General features: G+C 44.4%; 1 pseudogene; it reads right to left on the reverse strand.

Annotated features, from left to right (window-relative positions):
- LOC143277758 (uncharacterized) overlaps positions 1-16,599 on the reverse strand; it is a 92,210-nt pseudogene extending 75,611 nt beyond the window's left edge.
- Positions 16,600-17,500: the final 901 nt, after the last annotated feature.

Raw genomic sequence — 17,500 nt, forward strand, 5'->3', positions numbered from 1 at the left:
CAGTACAGAAAGAATGTACGCTATTGACCTTCTACGCATTCTGATGTAAATCATAGTCCACAGACATGCTTGAATGCCGATTGGCCACACACTTTCTTTTGTCTTTTTTTATAGAAAAGTAAAAGTATGGCATGGACAATTTCATATTTCTGATGTGAAACATGGACAAAAAAAACCTGTTGAAATGCTGATAAGCTACATATCATTTTTAGGACATAATGTCAAAAGTATGGCACATGTAAATTGTCACATGTGAAACAGTCCATAGAAGCGTCGGAATAAACCCCCTCAAAATAGATCATGGCAGAGACGGGCGCAATAGCCGAGTGGTTAAAGCGTTGGACTGTCAATCTGAGGGTCCCGGGTTCGAATCACGGTGACGGCGCCTGGTGGGTAAAGGGTGGAGATTTTTACGATCTCCCAGGTCAACATATGTGCAGACCTGCTAGTGCCTGAACCCCCTTCGTGTGTAAACGCATGCGGAAGATCAAATACGCACGTTAAAGATCCTGTAATCCATGTCAGCGTTCGGTGGGTTATGGAAACAAGAACATACCCAGCATGCACACCCCCGAAAACGGAGTATGGCTGCCTACATGGCGGGGTAAAAACGGTCACACACGTAAAAGCCAACTCGTGTGCGTACGAGTGAACGCAGAAGAAGAAGAAGATCATGGCAGAGAGCAGTACGAACGATAAACAGCTTCAGTCTTTTGCAGCACTAAATCGTTATCCCCCCCACCCACCCACCCCAAAAAGTATGGGCATTTACCTGATTGCTCTTTGAAGGAATTCAAGCTTCAGCATGCTTGAAAATTTGCCATTTCAAGGGTTACCTAATCACCTGTCCATCTCCACCTTCTCCTTGGCTTCATCCCATAGTCCTCACAACCCTGAAATATTGACTGACCTCTCATCCCCAGCCCCCATACGCCTACATTCCTGTCAATCATCAGATGCAAGTGTTTCTGACGACTTCCATGCCGTTTATCACAATTAGATTCATTAGCACTGTAGTATAAGTTGGGTTTTTTTTAATTTTTATTTTTTTATACAGCACAAGCATAGAAAATGGACAAAACACTATCTTCTTTCTTTTTTTTTTTATACACAAAATACATAATAACAGAAAAAGAGCTTTTCAAATTACCTCAGTTCTCAACATTTGTTTCTGTCTAACAATACGTGAGTGAAACAGAAAGGAATACCACTCACACAGGAAAACGCGTTGCTTCCCTTGGCTTCAATATGGCTGCCAAAGCAGTTTGGGGGGGGGGATGGGGGGGTGGGGGCGTGGGAGGGGCTGAAGGAAAGCTGGTCACTATGCTCTATTCATCCTCGGCTCCCCGTTTCTTCAGAAGATGTGGTATTAGATATTGCTGGCGAGGTCAACAGAAGTCAGAGCGATTTCGTCCATCCGAAGTCGAGAGAAAGAAAAAAAAGAAAAAAAAAAGAAAAAAAGAAAGAAAAGCTATTTGCAAACTGGATTATTTCATGTCTGAATGCTTCCTTTCACATTTCAGTTCTGTTTGTGTCATGGCCAAGTAAAGAAAGGGAGGAGGGGGGGGGAGGAAAAAGGGAGGGGAGGGGAACATGAGAGAGAGAAATGAGGGGGCAGACAGAGACAGAGAGAGGCACATACAGAGAAATAGTGTGAATGAGAGAGACAGAGAGACAGACAGAGAGAGAGAGAGAGACAGACAGACAGACAGAGAATGCGAATGCGAATGCGAATGCGAATGCGAAATGTTTATTCAAATTTAGGCCTAAGCCCCTAATTGAAGGGGAAATCATACACAAAACAAACAATCAAAATTACAATAACACAGTGTCTAGTATTTGATCTTAACATAATTATTGTCATGAAAATTCAAATTGATACTATGATTTAAGTTACAGCCGTACGTAATCGTTTCAAGGCATAGTAAATGTAGAACGCAACATTACGCAAAACAATTTCATTTCTAGATGACATAAGCAAATTAAATCTAAAGCGACATGGGCTATTATAAAACTTAGGTTGAATATATTTTATCCTTAAGTCGTGAAAGACAGGACAGCAAAACATAAAATGAATTTCATCTTCTTCTGAATCATGACATAAACGACACTGTACTTTATCTACTCTTCTGTCGCTAAATCTAAACCTATGGCAGGCAATGTCTGTTTCGCCAAATCTTAATTTAGTCAGAGCACATTTAACATATCTATTCATTGCAATTTCAATATATGGTTCCACACTATTTGTCACTTTAAACATCCTGTATTCAGCAAATCTATTGCTGTTCTGTACGTGATCATGCCAGCTCTGCCATCTACAGTCAACAAGTCTTTGTTTAAAACATTTCATAAATCCTGTTACATTTTCAACACCCTGGTTATCCCATACATAGGCAAATCCATAGGAACACAAACATTTTCTAATACCTGTAGCCCAAGTCTTCTTACCATTATTGTCTAAATTATACAGCGACCTGCTAATGTGACAGACAGACAGAGAGACAGACAGACAGACAGAGGCACACATACAGACAGACAAACAGACAGTGACAGAGAGTGAGTCGATTCAACTCGCTGGTTAAGTTCTCATTCCTAGTCCAACAACACTGACTTGTTTGTAAATTGTCCACCTGCTGATATACTGTGCTGCAAATAGTCCCATGCAATTCCTCATGATGATAGTCACTGGCACCACACTGTATTCCCTTCACACTACACGTGCAGAAATGGGGCAGCAACACAAACTTTCTGATACTTGCTCACTGAAAAAAAGTACTTTCGTTTTCAAACCCGAGTTCTTGAGACTTGCTTCTGCATGATAATGCACGCGCACAGCCCTTAATAGGTCCTCTCAAAGGAATAGCACTCGCGCCGGAAAACAAGTTGCTTCCCTTTGGTTTCAATATGGCTGCCCTGGCAGGGAACAAATAAAGGTTGGTCAATTTGCTCTACTCAAGCTCGACATAGCTTCGGAAGACGCGGGGTCTGAAATTGCTGGTGAGGGCAATTGTGGGTCACAGCAATGTTCGTTCAATAAAAGATATACGAAGTGTCAGTATTTCTTCTTTTTTTTTTAACCGGAATATTTTGCGTCTGATATTCTCCTCGCATATTTCGAGTCGGTACTCAGGACACCCACGGGAAAGGGGGCAGGGGGAAGAGAGAGAGAGAGAGAGAGGGAGAGAGAGAGAGAGGGAGAGAGAGAGAGAATGAGAGAGAGAAAGGGCAAGAGAGAGACAGAGAGAGAAAGGTGGAGAGAAAAAGGCGATGGAGAGGGGACTCAATACAGACACTGTGAAGATATGTTAGATTTCTTTTTTTTTTCTTTTCTTTTTTTTTCAAAAGGCTTTTTTTTCTTCAAACGGCAGTCTCTGGTGTTTTGAACATGATAAAACAGGTTGATGTTCAACCCTGGCTCGGGAATGAGGGCAGCGGTGGGTTTGGGAGACACTCAGTACAGACGTTGTGAAGATAATCATACAGGATCCTTTTTTTTCTTTTTCGAATGACAGTGTTTGATGGTTTTGAACATGATCAATATGGCTCACCATCATCCACCTTTCATCTCCTGGTATCCCGGTTCTCCCTCCACACCATTCAGCCTCCATCACCTACCCCCCTCTCCCCGCACCCCCCCCCCCCCCCAGCCCCACCCCCACCCCCAGTGCCCACATTCCAGAGCTGTTCCCCTCTGTCGGCCTTATATCTTTCACCCTGTCCCCTCCTCTTTAATTCTGCCTCCTCTCCCCAGTCTCCGGTCGCGACAGACGGATCGTGGCTGGAGGGGAGGGGTTTGTGACGCCGACATTAGATATCACTCACTCTGACTGGCCACACACCTCTTTTTGTGTCAGGGCATTGCAGAAGAAAGTACGCGAGAGGCAATGCAATTATTCTAAGATATTGGCCATAGACATGCTGGAGCAATGAACAGTAAATGTATGGCATGGATCACGTAAGGTTTCTGATATACAACGTAGTGAATAGAGACAACGGGGTAGGTCCTATACCATTCTAAAACATAACATTTAAAGTATGGCATAGACTAGATAAGCTTTTTGATGTAAAGCATAGTCCACACACACACACACACACACACACACACACACACACACACACACACACACACTACTTATCGGAGTGCAAGACCAAGATGTTCACTTCACGATGATACGTTTGGATTTCCGCTCTGACGTGACTAAGAACTAACGAACATAATTACGGACAATTCACCCATTACCTCAACCCAACCCCTACTCCCCCACCCCACCCCACCCCACCCCACTAATCAGGTCAACACCCTCATTCCAATGCCTGCAAAATTCAGGTGTGTGTGTGTGTGTGTGTGTGTGTGTGTGTGTGTGTGTGTGTGTGTGTGTGTAGACACAAGTTATACGAAACAACAACAAAAAACCCCAACAAGAACAACACATGCTTCTAAAAAAAAAACCCAAGGATTTCTTAAGACACAGCTCTTCGTCGTAATTATTGCACACGTACGTACAACCCTTGACAGGTCCTTACAAAGGAACAGCACTCCCGCTGGAAAACGGCTTGCTTCCCTTGGTTGTCAATATGGCTGCCCAAGCAGGGGACAAATGGAGGGTGGTCAATTTGCTCTATTCAAGCCCCGCATCGCTTCGTAGGACACGGGGGTCTGATATTGCCGGAGAGGTCCTCCGAAGTCAGAGCAATTTCGTCCAATCAAAGGCGTATGAACCGCCGTTCTATTTTTAGGCCAGAATATTTTGCGTCTGATCTCTTCTGCGTGCAATTCAGTCTTGTTGGGAGGATGACCAAAGGGGGGTAAAAAGAAAAAAAAGGAGGTAGGTTGCGGGGCTGGATACACACACACACACACACACACACACACACACACACAGAGTGTTATTCGTGGTATCAATTAAATCATTGCGGTCATATGTTGATTCCTTTAATGCAGTCACTACACTGGGGTATTGTTATTCAGTCACTTTGATGGTGATCTTTCATTCGGTATGCGGGTGGGAGGGTGGCGGATGGGGGGGGGGGGGGGGCTGAAGGAATATGAGAAATCAAATTGTTTTCTTTCTCCACTTCTCGATAAAGCATTCTTCTTCTTCTTCTTCTCCTCCTCCTTCTTCCCCCCCCCCTCCTCCTCCTTCTTCTTCTTCGTTTGTGGGCTGCAACTCCCACGTTCACTCGTATGTACACTTTTTTTTTACCCCCGCCATACTCCGTTTTCAGGGGTGTGCATGCTGGGGATTTTCTTGTTTCCATAACCCACCGATCGCTGACATGGATCACAGGTTTTGTAACGTGCGTATTTGATCTTCTGCTTGCGTATACACACGATGGGGGGCTCAGGTACACCTTTTACACATACCATGTAAATATTACGACGAAGAGTAATGTCAAAAGAACACAAACACAAATAAAAACAACAACAACAACAACTACAAAACCAATCGCGCAAATGATATACAGTAATGATTACGTTATCCTCCGACGTTTACGGAAATAGAAAGGAGAGAGAGAGAGACAGACAGAGACAGAGACAGACAGACAGACAGAGAGACAGACACTGAGACAGACCGACCGACAGACAGACAGACAGACACAAGCAAACAAACAAAAGTAAAGAGACAGAAACACAGGCTGATAAACAAGCAACCAGACAACAGAAAGACAAAGGTTTGGTTTGGTTTTCATAGGAATATTGGAAAAGCAGAACAGGATGGAAATCCGGTTTTACACGTTGTTGGTTTCATTTTAGGTGATGTTATTGATCCCGATGACAACGACGACGGCGACGACGATGATGATGATGATGATGACGACGACAACGACGACGACGACGTAAATGACGAAGATGATGACAACGACGACGACGATGATGATGATGAAGTTGGATACTACAATTCATTACCAGTTTCACTTCCAGTTTCTCAAGGTGGCAGTCACTGCGTTCGGACAAATCCATACACGCAACACCACATCTGCAAGGCAGATGCCTGACAGCAGCATAACCCAACGCGCTTAGTCAGGCCTTGAGTGCATGGTTATTTATTTGTGTACCTATCAGAGTGGACTTCTTTTTACGTAATTTTGACAGAGGAGAACACTCTCGATGCCATGGGATCTTTTCCAGTGCGCCAAGTGCGTGCTGCACACGGGACCTCGGTGTGTCGTCTCATCCGAAAGACTAGACGATCAGTTTTGATTTTCCAGTCAAACTTGGGAGAAAGGGCGAGAGCGGGATTCGAACCCACACCCTCACGGACTCTCTGTATTGGCAGCTGAGCGTCTTAACCATTCTGTCACCTTCCTCCTCTTTATTACAACTCTATTTATTACAACTGTTTTGGTGGTGGTCATGACTAACAGGGGGGATGCAGCCTCACGATTCTTCGCAGGTGCATGCACGGAAATGCTGCTTATGTCCCGTGTCACATCATTCAGCACAGTCATCGGACGCTCTGGTGATGGAGTCTCCCGTCGGACCCACGGACGAGTAAGCAGGCAGGCTTATCTGTCGGTGTGTGTCCTCATATGGGAGAAGAGGCCGATTCTGGATGCACAGCCCTTCCCACAGGTGTTGCAAGAGAAAACGTCTCCATAAGTTGAGCCCTGCTTCTTTCGCTCACGCTTCTCCTTAATGGCCAGCGTTCTCTTGTTTTCAAACGTCTTTATGCCACAAGAGCACAGCATCCTCCGGCGAGAGCGGTCAAGGGCATCAGTTTCCCAAGAAGCGATGTCTATGTCACAGGCTTTGATGTTTGTTTTCAAGGTGTCCTTGAAGCGCGTGCAGGGTCTTCCAATTTCGCGGTGGCCTTCCTTCAGCTGGTCATACAGTAGCATCTTCGGGATCCTGCTGTCTGGTAATTAATACGCTCTAGTAATTAAGCAGTTTCTTCCTGATTACTTATTTCTTAAACAGCATTTTATCGTATTACAATAGACATGTGGCAACAACAACAACAGTAATAATAATGATAATAATAATGATGCTGAGAAGAAATAGCAGAAGAAGAAGAAGAAGAAGAAGAAGAAGAAGAAGAAGAAGAAGAAGAAGAAGAAGAAGAAGAAGAAGAAGAAGAAGGAGGAGGAGGAGGAGGAGGAGGAGGAGGAAGATGAGGAGGCGGAGAAGAAGAAGAAGAAGAAGAAGAAGAAGAAGAAGAAGAAGAAGAAGAAGAAGAAGAAGAAGAAACACCCATAAAAGCAAACAGTTTCCAGTCAGTGGAAGAATAAAAGACAGCAAAGGGTACATTCGCTTCTTCCAGTTTATTGTCAGCAGTCGAATAGAATTTAGAAAAAAACAAAAAAACCCAAAAAGGAATAGATATTAATAAACAAATAAATTGTGTGGTTTTATCTTGACAACAGCTCGATTTTATTTTATTTTATTTTATTTTTTACTACAATCGCTGATCGCTTCGGGGGTGTGGCGAGGAAGGAGGGGGAGGAGGGGGGGGGGGAAGGTGGCAATGTTTTCCAAACTCTTTGCCCTGCAGCATCTGATGACTTCTCCAATCCACCGTCCCACCCCACCCACCCACCCCTTGCCCCGCCCACACACACACACACACACACACGCGCACGCGCGCGCGCGCACGCACACATACACACACACACGCACACACACTCGCACACACACACACCCCCATACCCCCCCCCCCCACACACACACACACACACGTACACACACACACACACACACATACCCCCTCCCCCCCCACACACATACACACACACACCCACACACACACCATGCCCACACCCACCCACCCACACACCCACACACATACCCCTACCCCCACCCCCCACCCCCACACACAAATACACACACACCCCCCAATACCCACACCCACACCCCCACCTCCACCCCCCCCCTTACCCCCTCCCACCTCCACACACACATCCAACCAATCTCCTCCCATCCTCCCATGCACACCACACTCCAGCCTTTTCCATACCCCGCTCCTGCTAAACTGGGCAGTAGTTCGGGGTTGTGTGAATCTCTTCGCTTCTTTACCTCCCCCTTACATCTTTTTCACGGCCAAACCCTTCTCTTCAGTCCTGCGCCCCCTCCCCCACCACCACCCCCCTCCGCCCCTCTCCCCCCCCCCATCGTTTCTCCTCAGTCTTCGGGTCATCCAGATAACGCTCCAGGCTGGAACCTCTTTCCGCACCGGCGTCAAACTTCACTGAAGAAGGGAGCACAACTGACAGCTTCACCACACAAAGGGAGAGCAGGATTCAAAGAGCAGAAGACGAGTCGCTTCCTTCCCCATTGCTTGGCTTTAAAAAAAAAAAAAAAATAAAAAATATATATATATATATATATATATATATATATGGCTGCTCGGAGAGACAGAGGGAGAGAGAGAGAGGGAGAGGGAGGGGAAGGGGAGATAAGAGAGAGAGACGAAGGAGAGAGAGAGAGAGAGAGAGAGAGAGAGAGAGAGAATGGTGATAGATGGAGGGAGAAAGAGAAGAGAGAGATTGAGAAAGAGGAGAGAGAGAGAGAGAGAGAGAGAGAGAGAGAGAGAGAGAGAGAGAGAGAGAGAAGGATAGAGGGGAGAGGGGAAGGGGAAACAAGAGAGAGAAGAGGGAGAGGGGGAGAGGGAAAGGGGAGAGAGATGGGGGGGAGAATGGTGATGGAGGGAGGGAGCAAGAGAAGAGAGTGAGAGAGAAAAGGGAGAAAGAGTGAGTGTGTGTGTGAGAGAGAGAGAGAGAGCGTAGAGAGAGAGAAAGAGATGATAGTGAGAGAGATAGGGGGAGGGGTTAGATGGGGGCAGAGAGAGAGAGCGTAGAGAGAGAGAGAGAAAGAAGTGAGACTGACAAAGAGAGGGAGGGGTTAGATGGGGGCAGAGAGAGAGAGAGAGAGAGAGAGAGAGAGAGAGCGGAGAGAGAGAAAGAGACGATAGTGAGAGAGAGAGGGGGAGGGGTTAGATTGGGAAAGAGAGAGAGAGATGAGAGAGAGAGAGAGAGAGAGAGAGAGAGATGAGGGAGAGAGATAGAGATGGGGACATGGAAGGAGATAGACAGACAGACAGACAGACAGACAGACAGATAGATAGATAGATAGACAGAGATGGTGGATGGGAAGGAGACAGATAGAGAGAGAGGGGAGAGAGAGAGAGAGAGAAAGAGGGAGACAGAAAGACAAAGAGAGAGACAGAAAGAGACAGACATAGAGAAAGAGAGAGACAGAGGCAGAGAAAATGGATTGGGAAGGGAACGAAAGAAAATAGGTCAATTACTTCTATTCACTGTCACCGTTCTATCCTTGGACTTCATACAGTGTATCGAAGGCGAAGTCTTCTAATGTCAGAACAGTATCGACCAATCACAATCAATGCTACATGAAGTAGCCACCAGTCCACTATTCTTGGATCCCACTATTTTTTTTCTCTCTCTTTTTCGAGATGGCAAGCAGAGGGAGGTTGATGGAGAAAAAAAACAAATCCGATATATGGGGGGGAAGGGGGGGGGGGGGTAGGGGTAGTGAAATAGACAAAAGGGGGCGGGGGGGGGGGGGGGTAGTGAAATAGACAAATGCAAATATGAATTACCGTAACTGATTAACATGATTAAATACATTAGTACTATCACTTGTTTCTTCCATTCATTCATTTTTCTCTCTTGTTTTCTTCTTCTTTTACTATTATTGTTTTACGTTTAATTACAAGCATGTCAATTCCAATGGAATGCCCACAGAAAGTTCAAAACACCTGCTTGGTCTTACATCAAACAGCCTTACCCTTTATTCGTGACAAAACAAAATTAATGTACCCCCTTTACTTTACTTCCCGTCTTCACCCTCTCTTATACCCCCTCTGCCCCCCACCCCCCACCCCACACACTCCTGACTGCCCGTGTAAGACAGGCCCACAAACCCCGGAGCACATCCCACAGGCCCACAAACCCCGGAGCACATCCTGCAGTCCAGCCCCCTGTATCAAGATGCACGGACGCAGCAGTGGCCCTATGGAGCCACACTGGCAGAAAAAGCTCTGGGGCACCAAAGAAGATCTCATCAAGACCACCACCTTCATCTCCAGCATAGGACTGCAAGTCTGAGACCATGATCACGGGGAACGCAGAAGGAGAAGAAGACCCCACCCCACACCCCCTCCCGCACACCCGCACCCCCGCCGCCTCATCCCCACTTCTGGCGATGTCTATACATTCTGAAAAAAAAAGTGCATCAAACAACAAACATATTCACTTCATTACATCCTACATTTACCCATGAAGCAGAAGGTGAACACTTATGTTAAGGATCTTTGGCAAGAGGAGTAGAACACCCAGACGAACAACAAGCTCTTCCAGATCCGTCCAGACCTAAAAGAGACCCTCCCTTCAGGGGTGAAGAACAGAAAGGAGGAGTCTGTGCTGTGCAGACTGCATGCGGGGCACATTTTTTATTTTTTTTACTCATTCTTACTTGTTGAAGGGGGAAGAGGCCCCTCGATGTATTCCCTGTGATGAGCCTCTCACCGTGAAACACGTGCTCCTTGGCTGTTGGGATCTGCATGACGTTAGACACAGACATTACACGGCGGTTTCTTTGAAGACCTTCTTTCGTGATGTCCCTCCGTGGGCGCTGATGGACTTCTTGAAAGAAGTGAACATTTTTAATCAGATTTGAAGGTTTTAAACTATGGAAGTTGTTTTTTTTAACGTTGAGTAGAAAGTTTGAAGTGGAGATTCGTTTTAATTGTTTGTTTCTTTTACCCTTGTAGTAGTTATTAACGTGGCGATAGCCTTGAGATGGCCTTAGTGGTCGGCGAGGCTCTAAGCACCATGATTTCATTTCATTTCATCCTCGTCAGTTCTTATCGTTCCTTTCTTCAGTCTTCAGGCGAGGCGGACATCTCAAGGTGGGAGGCACTGTCACCACTGGTGCCAGACACAGCACAGACGATGGAGCAGAACTGACAGCTCCACACAAAGGGAGCAGCACTCATGGAGGACAGACTGAAGACCGAGTCGCTTCCCCTGACATTGTGTATGGCTGGCAAAGATGGTGGCCGAAGGGGTGAGCAGGTTTAGCGGAGGGCTAAGAAAAGTGGGTTAGTTTTTTTTGTTTTTTTTTAATTCGTTCTCGTCATTTGGTGAGACGTTCAAAAGGTAATCTATTGAAGGGACTATTTGAACCACTCAAATCATGACAAATGTCAACTTCGGATGAGGGAATTTGGTTCAAAGCTTTTACCCTATACTCATCACACACACACACACACACACACACACACACACACACACACACACATACACACTAACATATACACATACACACACACCACACACACACACACACACACACACACACACACACACACACACACACACAGAGAGAGAGAGAGAGAGAGAGAGGAGAGAGAGAGAGAGAGAGAGAGAGAGAGAGAGAGAGAGAGAGAGAGAGATTTACTTCTCTAGTCTACGTCTATTTTTCACACTCCCCCCAAACTCCTCAATCCTGGCCCCTTTCTCCTTCACCTTCAGGCAGGACAGAGACGGCTCCGGGCTGGAGGAGCTTTCCGCACAGGCCTCAGACTTCACTGGAGATGGAGCACACTACTGACAACTCCTCGCGAAGGGACAGAACTCATAGCAGAAGACGAGTCGCTTCCCTTTGCTTTAAATATGGCGGACCGAAAGACGGGGTTTGTTCGTGGGTGGGAAGGGAGGTTGGGGGTGGGGGGTGGGGGTGGGGGGTGGAGAAGGGATTTGATGGGTGTGGGGTGGGGGTCGTGATGTGTGTGTGTGTGTGTGTGTGTGTGTGTGTGTGTGTGTGTGAGGGACAAAAGAAATGTTGAAATTTAAAAAAAAGAAAAGAAAAAGGGTCTATTACTTTCTGTTTAACCTTTGCCATTTCTTCTGACGACGTGTGGTATTATGTTGAGGGCAACGCCTTCTGAAACCGTAAAAGCATCGATCAGTGAATGCTGCACGGCGTATCGCTTATATCCTTAGCTGATAGAATTGTTATCCCTTCTCTTTATAGGTTTTATTTGTGTGTGTGTGTGTGTGTGTGTGTGTGTGTGTGTGTGTGTGTGTGTGTGTGTGTTTTCTTCTACATGACATATTAACTTATCTTTTTTCATTGGTTTGCTATCTCCTCACGATTTTGTTGTTGTAGTTGTTTTGTTTATTATTCCATTATTTCCGTTGATTTTATATCTATATCACATATCTTCTATCATTTGATTAGAAAAAAAAAGTTTTTATGGTTTCTCTTGATTTTTTGTGTATTATTTTCGTTTTTTTTTTTTTTTTTTTTTGTTAACCTATGTAACATATCCTCTATTATTTGATAAGAATCATGAGGTGGTTTTTTTTTTTGTTTTTTTTTTTGTCTCTTTGCATGGCTTGATTCAGTTTGTGCTCCCATGTAAACTGAAGACGGAGAGGGGGTGTGGGGTGGGGGGTGGGAGGTGGGGGCGGGGGGCTTGGATATGAAGAACGAGATGGCCTTGCAGGGCAATTATTATTGAATGGTGCTTCCTTTTCATCATGCATAGAATCTTTTACACGAGACAGGGAAGAGGGGATCAGGTAATGAAATCAACCAGGGTCCTTTTTCAGGAAACAAGAAATGAAATTCGATTCCCATCAACAAAAGCCTTTTTTCTCCTTAGTATCGTACAAGACATGATGAATTAACCCTTTGAATCCTTTTGGTTCCTGAGCCTTGGTTTGGAAATGTTCAGTGCGATGACTACTTTTTTTGTGTATTTTCAAGTAGTGCCATTGGTGTTTTGCGCCAGAACCAAAAGAACACACACACACACACACACACACACACACACACACACACACACACACACAGAGCATACCCTCACACACACACACACACACACACACACACACACACACACACACACACAGAGACTACACACACACACACCGTGAAAATACAAGAATCATCGCTATGTCATGGTAGTGATAAAAAAAGTAGTATGGTCAGTCTATTTCGGGTGACAGTACTTCAGCAGCAAGCTTAATTAATCAACAGCAACAGTAAATGGCTGGAAAGGAAGCGGACAATACAAAAAGAGATAAGTCATTTTCACCAATTAAAAATCAGACACATTATTAGTGGACGCACAAAGTTGTTTTCCAATAAAACATTGATCCAACATTCGATTGAAACAAAAATGGATGAACGTGGTTTCGGTTTCAGTTTCTCAAAGCGGCGTAACTGCGTTCGGACATACCCATAAACGCTAAACAACATCCAGGCATGTACCTGAAAGCAGCATAACCCGACGCGACAGTCAGACCTTAAATGCATGCATATCAACTATATTTGCATACAAATCAGAGTGGATTTGTTCGACATAATTTTGTCAAAGGACAACACTTTTGTTGTCATGGGTTCTTCTTCGGTGCGCCCAGTGTGTGCTGCACACGGGACCTCGGTTTATCGTTTCATCCGAGTGACTGGACGCTCGAATTGATTTTCCAGTCAAACTTGGAGAGAACAAAATTAGACCATCACGGTCATTGTATCGGCAGATAAACGTCTTTACCATTCTGCCACCTCCTTTCTCTAGAGTAATTCAAAGGATATAATAATAATGAATAGATAAAAAAAAAATCAATTTATTCATTAATAACTGACGGGCGCAATAGCCGAACGGTTAAAGCGTTGGACTTTCAATCTGAGGGTCCCAGGTTCGAATACTGGTAACGGCCTGGTGGGTAAAGGATGGAGATTTTTCCAATCTCCCAGGTCAACATATGTGCAGACCTGCTAGTGCCTGAACCCCCTTCGTGTGTACACACAAGCAAAAGATTAAATACGCACATTAAAGATCCTGTAATCCATGTCAGCGTTCAGTGGGTTATGGAAACAAGAACACACACAGCATGCACACCCCCGAAAACGGAGTATGGCTGCCTACATGGCGAGGTAAAAACGTTCATACACGTAAAAACCCACTCGTGCACATACGAGTGAACGTGGGAGTTGCAGCTCACAAACACGGAGGAAGAAGAAGAAGGAGATTCATTGATAACTCAATGAATAAATAACATGGTCAATGTACCCAACAGGGAAAAAGCAACACAGCAACACCCTGATTTCACATCAGTCTGGTAAACCTTTATCTAAAATGTCAACAACGAAAGACCAACCCAATATCTCACGAACACTTGCTCGTCAGCATCCCATCATTTCTCAGCTGCTCCATCCCCATCATCGACCCCCCCCCCCTTCCCCTGTCCTTCACAACACCCCCAGAAATGTCCACATTGTAAATCTGTCGACCTATGTCTTTCTTTTTTTCCCTCTTCCTTTTCCTCCCTTTTTTCTACTCTACGACCCCTCCATGCTCTTTAATTCTCCGCCATTTTCTCCTCAGTTCCCCGGAGAAAGGGCAGACCACTTGAGACGGAAGGTGCTTCCGACTCTGGCGTCAGCCACCGCCGAGGACGGAGCACAAGTGATGGGGCCAGGCGACAGAAGACGAACTCGTTTCCCTACTTTAACCCCTTCGCCGCCGTTGAACCTTGAGAATGACGGGCACAATCGCCCAGTGACTAACGTGTTGGACTCTCAATCTGAGGGTCCAGGGTTCGATTCTCGTTAATTAACGGCGCCTGGTGGGTAAAGGGTGGAGATTTTTCCCATCTCCCAGGTCTCAACATATGTGCAGACTTGCTTGTGACTGAATCCCCTTTGTGTGTATACGCAGGAAGAAGATCAACTACGCACTTTGTAGAGATCCTGTAATCCACGTCAGCGTTCGGTGGGTTATGGAAACAAGAATATACCCAGCATGCTCACCCCTGAAAACGGAGTATGGCGGGGTAAGAACGGTCATATACACAAAAGCCCTCTAGTGTACACATGAGTGAACGTGGGAGTTGCAGCCCTCGAACAAAGAAGAAGAAGAAGAAGAGCCTTGATAAAGAAGGGCTATGAAGGAAAGAACTTTAAAGTTTAACACTGCAACTCACATTAGAGCAATAATAAACCTGACAGGAATTTACCACCTGTTTGTACTCGTTAGGAATGCACGCAGCAACACACCAGAGCAGTACTTAACCCAGACAACTGGAAACAGTCACGATTCCCAGATCGCATACCACAAGACGCAATTGTTGCGCCACACAACAGGTAAAATAAAACAAACAAAAAACAACAACAACAAAAAACAAAACTAAAAACGAAACAAAAAACAAACAAAAACAACAACAACAAAAAAAAAAAACAACGACAAACAAACACGAAAGCTATCTATCAGTCACTGTGAGCGTGAAAAAAGACTGTGTGTGCTAGTTTTTTTGAGAAAAAAATAGAAAGGAAAAAAGTATGAAAAAAGAGGAGGATGGAGGCCTCACAAAAAAGAAGAAGAAAAAAAGTGGGGAGAGAGAGGAGAATGGAGGCCCAACAACAAAACAATAGATAAAAAAATAAAATAAAAAAAAGCTAGGAAAAGAAATGAGATTAGTGTGGTATCAGTTTTTCAACTCTTACAGTCTCTGTACGTTTCAATCATTATAATGCATTTGGTGAATAAAGGTGTCGTCATTTCAAGAGACGGAAGAAGTCATTTTCATCCCAAGAGAGGAAAGTCCAAATCAAGTATGGCAACTCACATCCAGACTTTTACGCTCAATCAGTATTATGTCACTAAGGTGATGACAGCACTCTACTGACGATCATACTTGTCAGTCAACAGCGTTCAAAGGGTTAAGTATGGCCGCTGAAATGGGATGATGGGTGAGGAATGTGGAGGAATGAAAAAAAGAAAAAGAAAAAAAAGACCGATTACTTACTATTCATCCGTACCGATTCATCCCTTCTTCTTTTTGACTCACTTGTGTAAACAAAGTGAGTCCATGTTTTAACCCAGTGTTCGGTTGTCTGTCTCTCTCTCTGTGTGTGTGTGTGTGTGTGTGTGTCCGTGGTAAACTTTAACATTGACATTTTCTCTGCAAATACTTTGTCAGTTGACACCAAATTAGACATAAAAATAGGAACAATTCAGTTTTTTTCCAGTCATCTTGTTTAAAACAATATTGCACCTCTTGGATGGGCACAAAAAAATAAAAAGGAGCCAAATTATATGCAAACTGCATTTACTGTTATATTTATATTTTTTGTATTCTCTAAACTTGGCACTTTGATCGATCTGATATTCTGACCCAACAACAAGAGCAGTCACTATTATCATTTTTTGTTCAAACAGGAACTTCTTTTGCTAAGCATGGAAGTTTGATTTATTTTGCAAACGTTTTGGTGCAGATAGTAAAAAAGGGAAATTACTCTGTAATTAATGCTAGGGGACTTAATTTGCTTTAAACTGATCTTTCTCATCTTAAACAGTACATTTTGAAATTATGCTTAATACATAAAAAGCTTGGATTTTTTTTTTAAGTGTATCACAAGTGAGTCTTGAAGGCCTTGCCTCTCTTCTTTTTCTTCTTCTTCTCGTTCCAGGCGCAACGAAAACGCACTGTGTTGTGTGAGGCCCAAGCAACAGCCATTGCCACAACAGCACCCACTCACTTGTGTCCCACATGTGGGCGAGCCTTCTGGACCACCCAGATTGGCCTCATCACTCACCTCCGGACCCACAGCCGCCACCAGTCTTCCATCTCAATTTTTGAAGTCATGAAGTCATCTTCGAATCCGAAGGACGAACATCAGATGGACATCCCAGTCTCCACGATCAAGGCAGCCGTACGTTACTGGTTCTGTCACACGGCCGTAGACCTTCCGGGTAGTGATTCATCTGAGGGCATCAGGTGTGATGCTGAAGGCGAGGTGGGTTTAAAAAAATAATAATAATAAAGCTCGGAATGATTCTCCGCCACTCATCGACACATGAATTTAACCGCAGTTTTGTTAGACAATGGTTCTTGTTTTTGTTGCTCTCTCTCTCTCTCTCTCTCTCTCTCTCTCTCTCTCTCTCTCTCTCTCTCTCTGTGTGTATGTGTGTGTGTGTGCTTTTTATTATTATTATTATTTTTTTTTAAACAGTCAATTCTAATAATAATACAAGCTGTTTCCTTTCATTCTAACAAAGGAACGGAAACAAAGGAAACATGGAATCTCAGAAAAAAACAACAACCGATAACGACAGCAATGATGATGCTGACGATGATTATGATGGTAATGGTAACACTACTACTAGTACGACTACTACTACTACTACTACTACTACTACTACTACTACTAACAATGATAATGATAACAATATTAATGATAATAAGCCTACCACCAGCAACCAATGTCTCAGCCAGGAAGGATAAAGAAAGGAGGAAAGGTTCAGAAAGAAACTGACACAGGTGGAAGGAAGAGAGGGGGGAAGAAAGGAAAGAAAGAAAGAAAGGTATGAAGGATGGAAGAAAGAAAGAAAGAGAAGGAGGGAGGGGGGGTTGAGGACGGAGGGAAGAAAGGAAAGAAAGAAGAAAGGAAGGAACAAACGAACGAAAGAAGGAAGGAAAGAAACAAAAGAAAGAATAGAAGGATAAAAGTAAAGAAGGAAAGAATGAA

Source organism: Babylonia areolata, chromosome 35 (assembly GCF_041734735.1).
Source record: "Babylonia areolata isolate BAREFJ2019XMU chromosome 35, ASM4173473v1, whole genome shotgun sequence".
In the NCBI taxonomy this organism is placed as follows: Eukaryota; Metazoa; Mollusca; class Gastropoda; order Neogastropoda; family Buccinidae; genus Babylonia; species Babylonia areolata.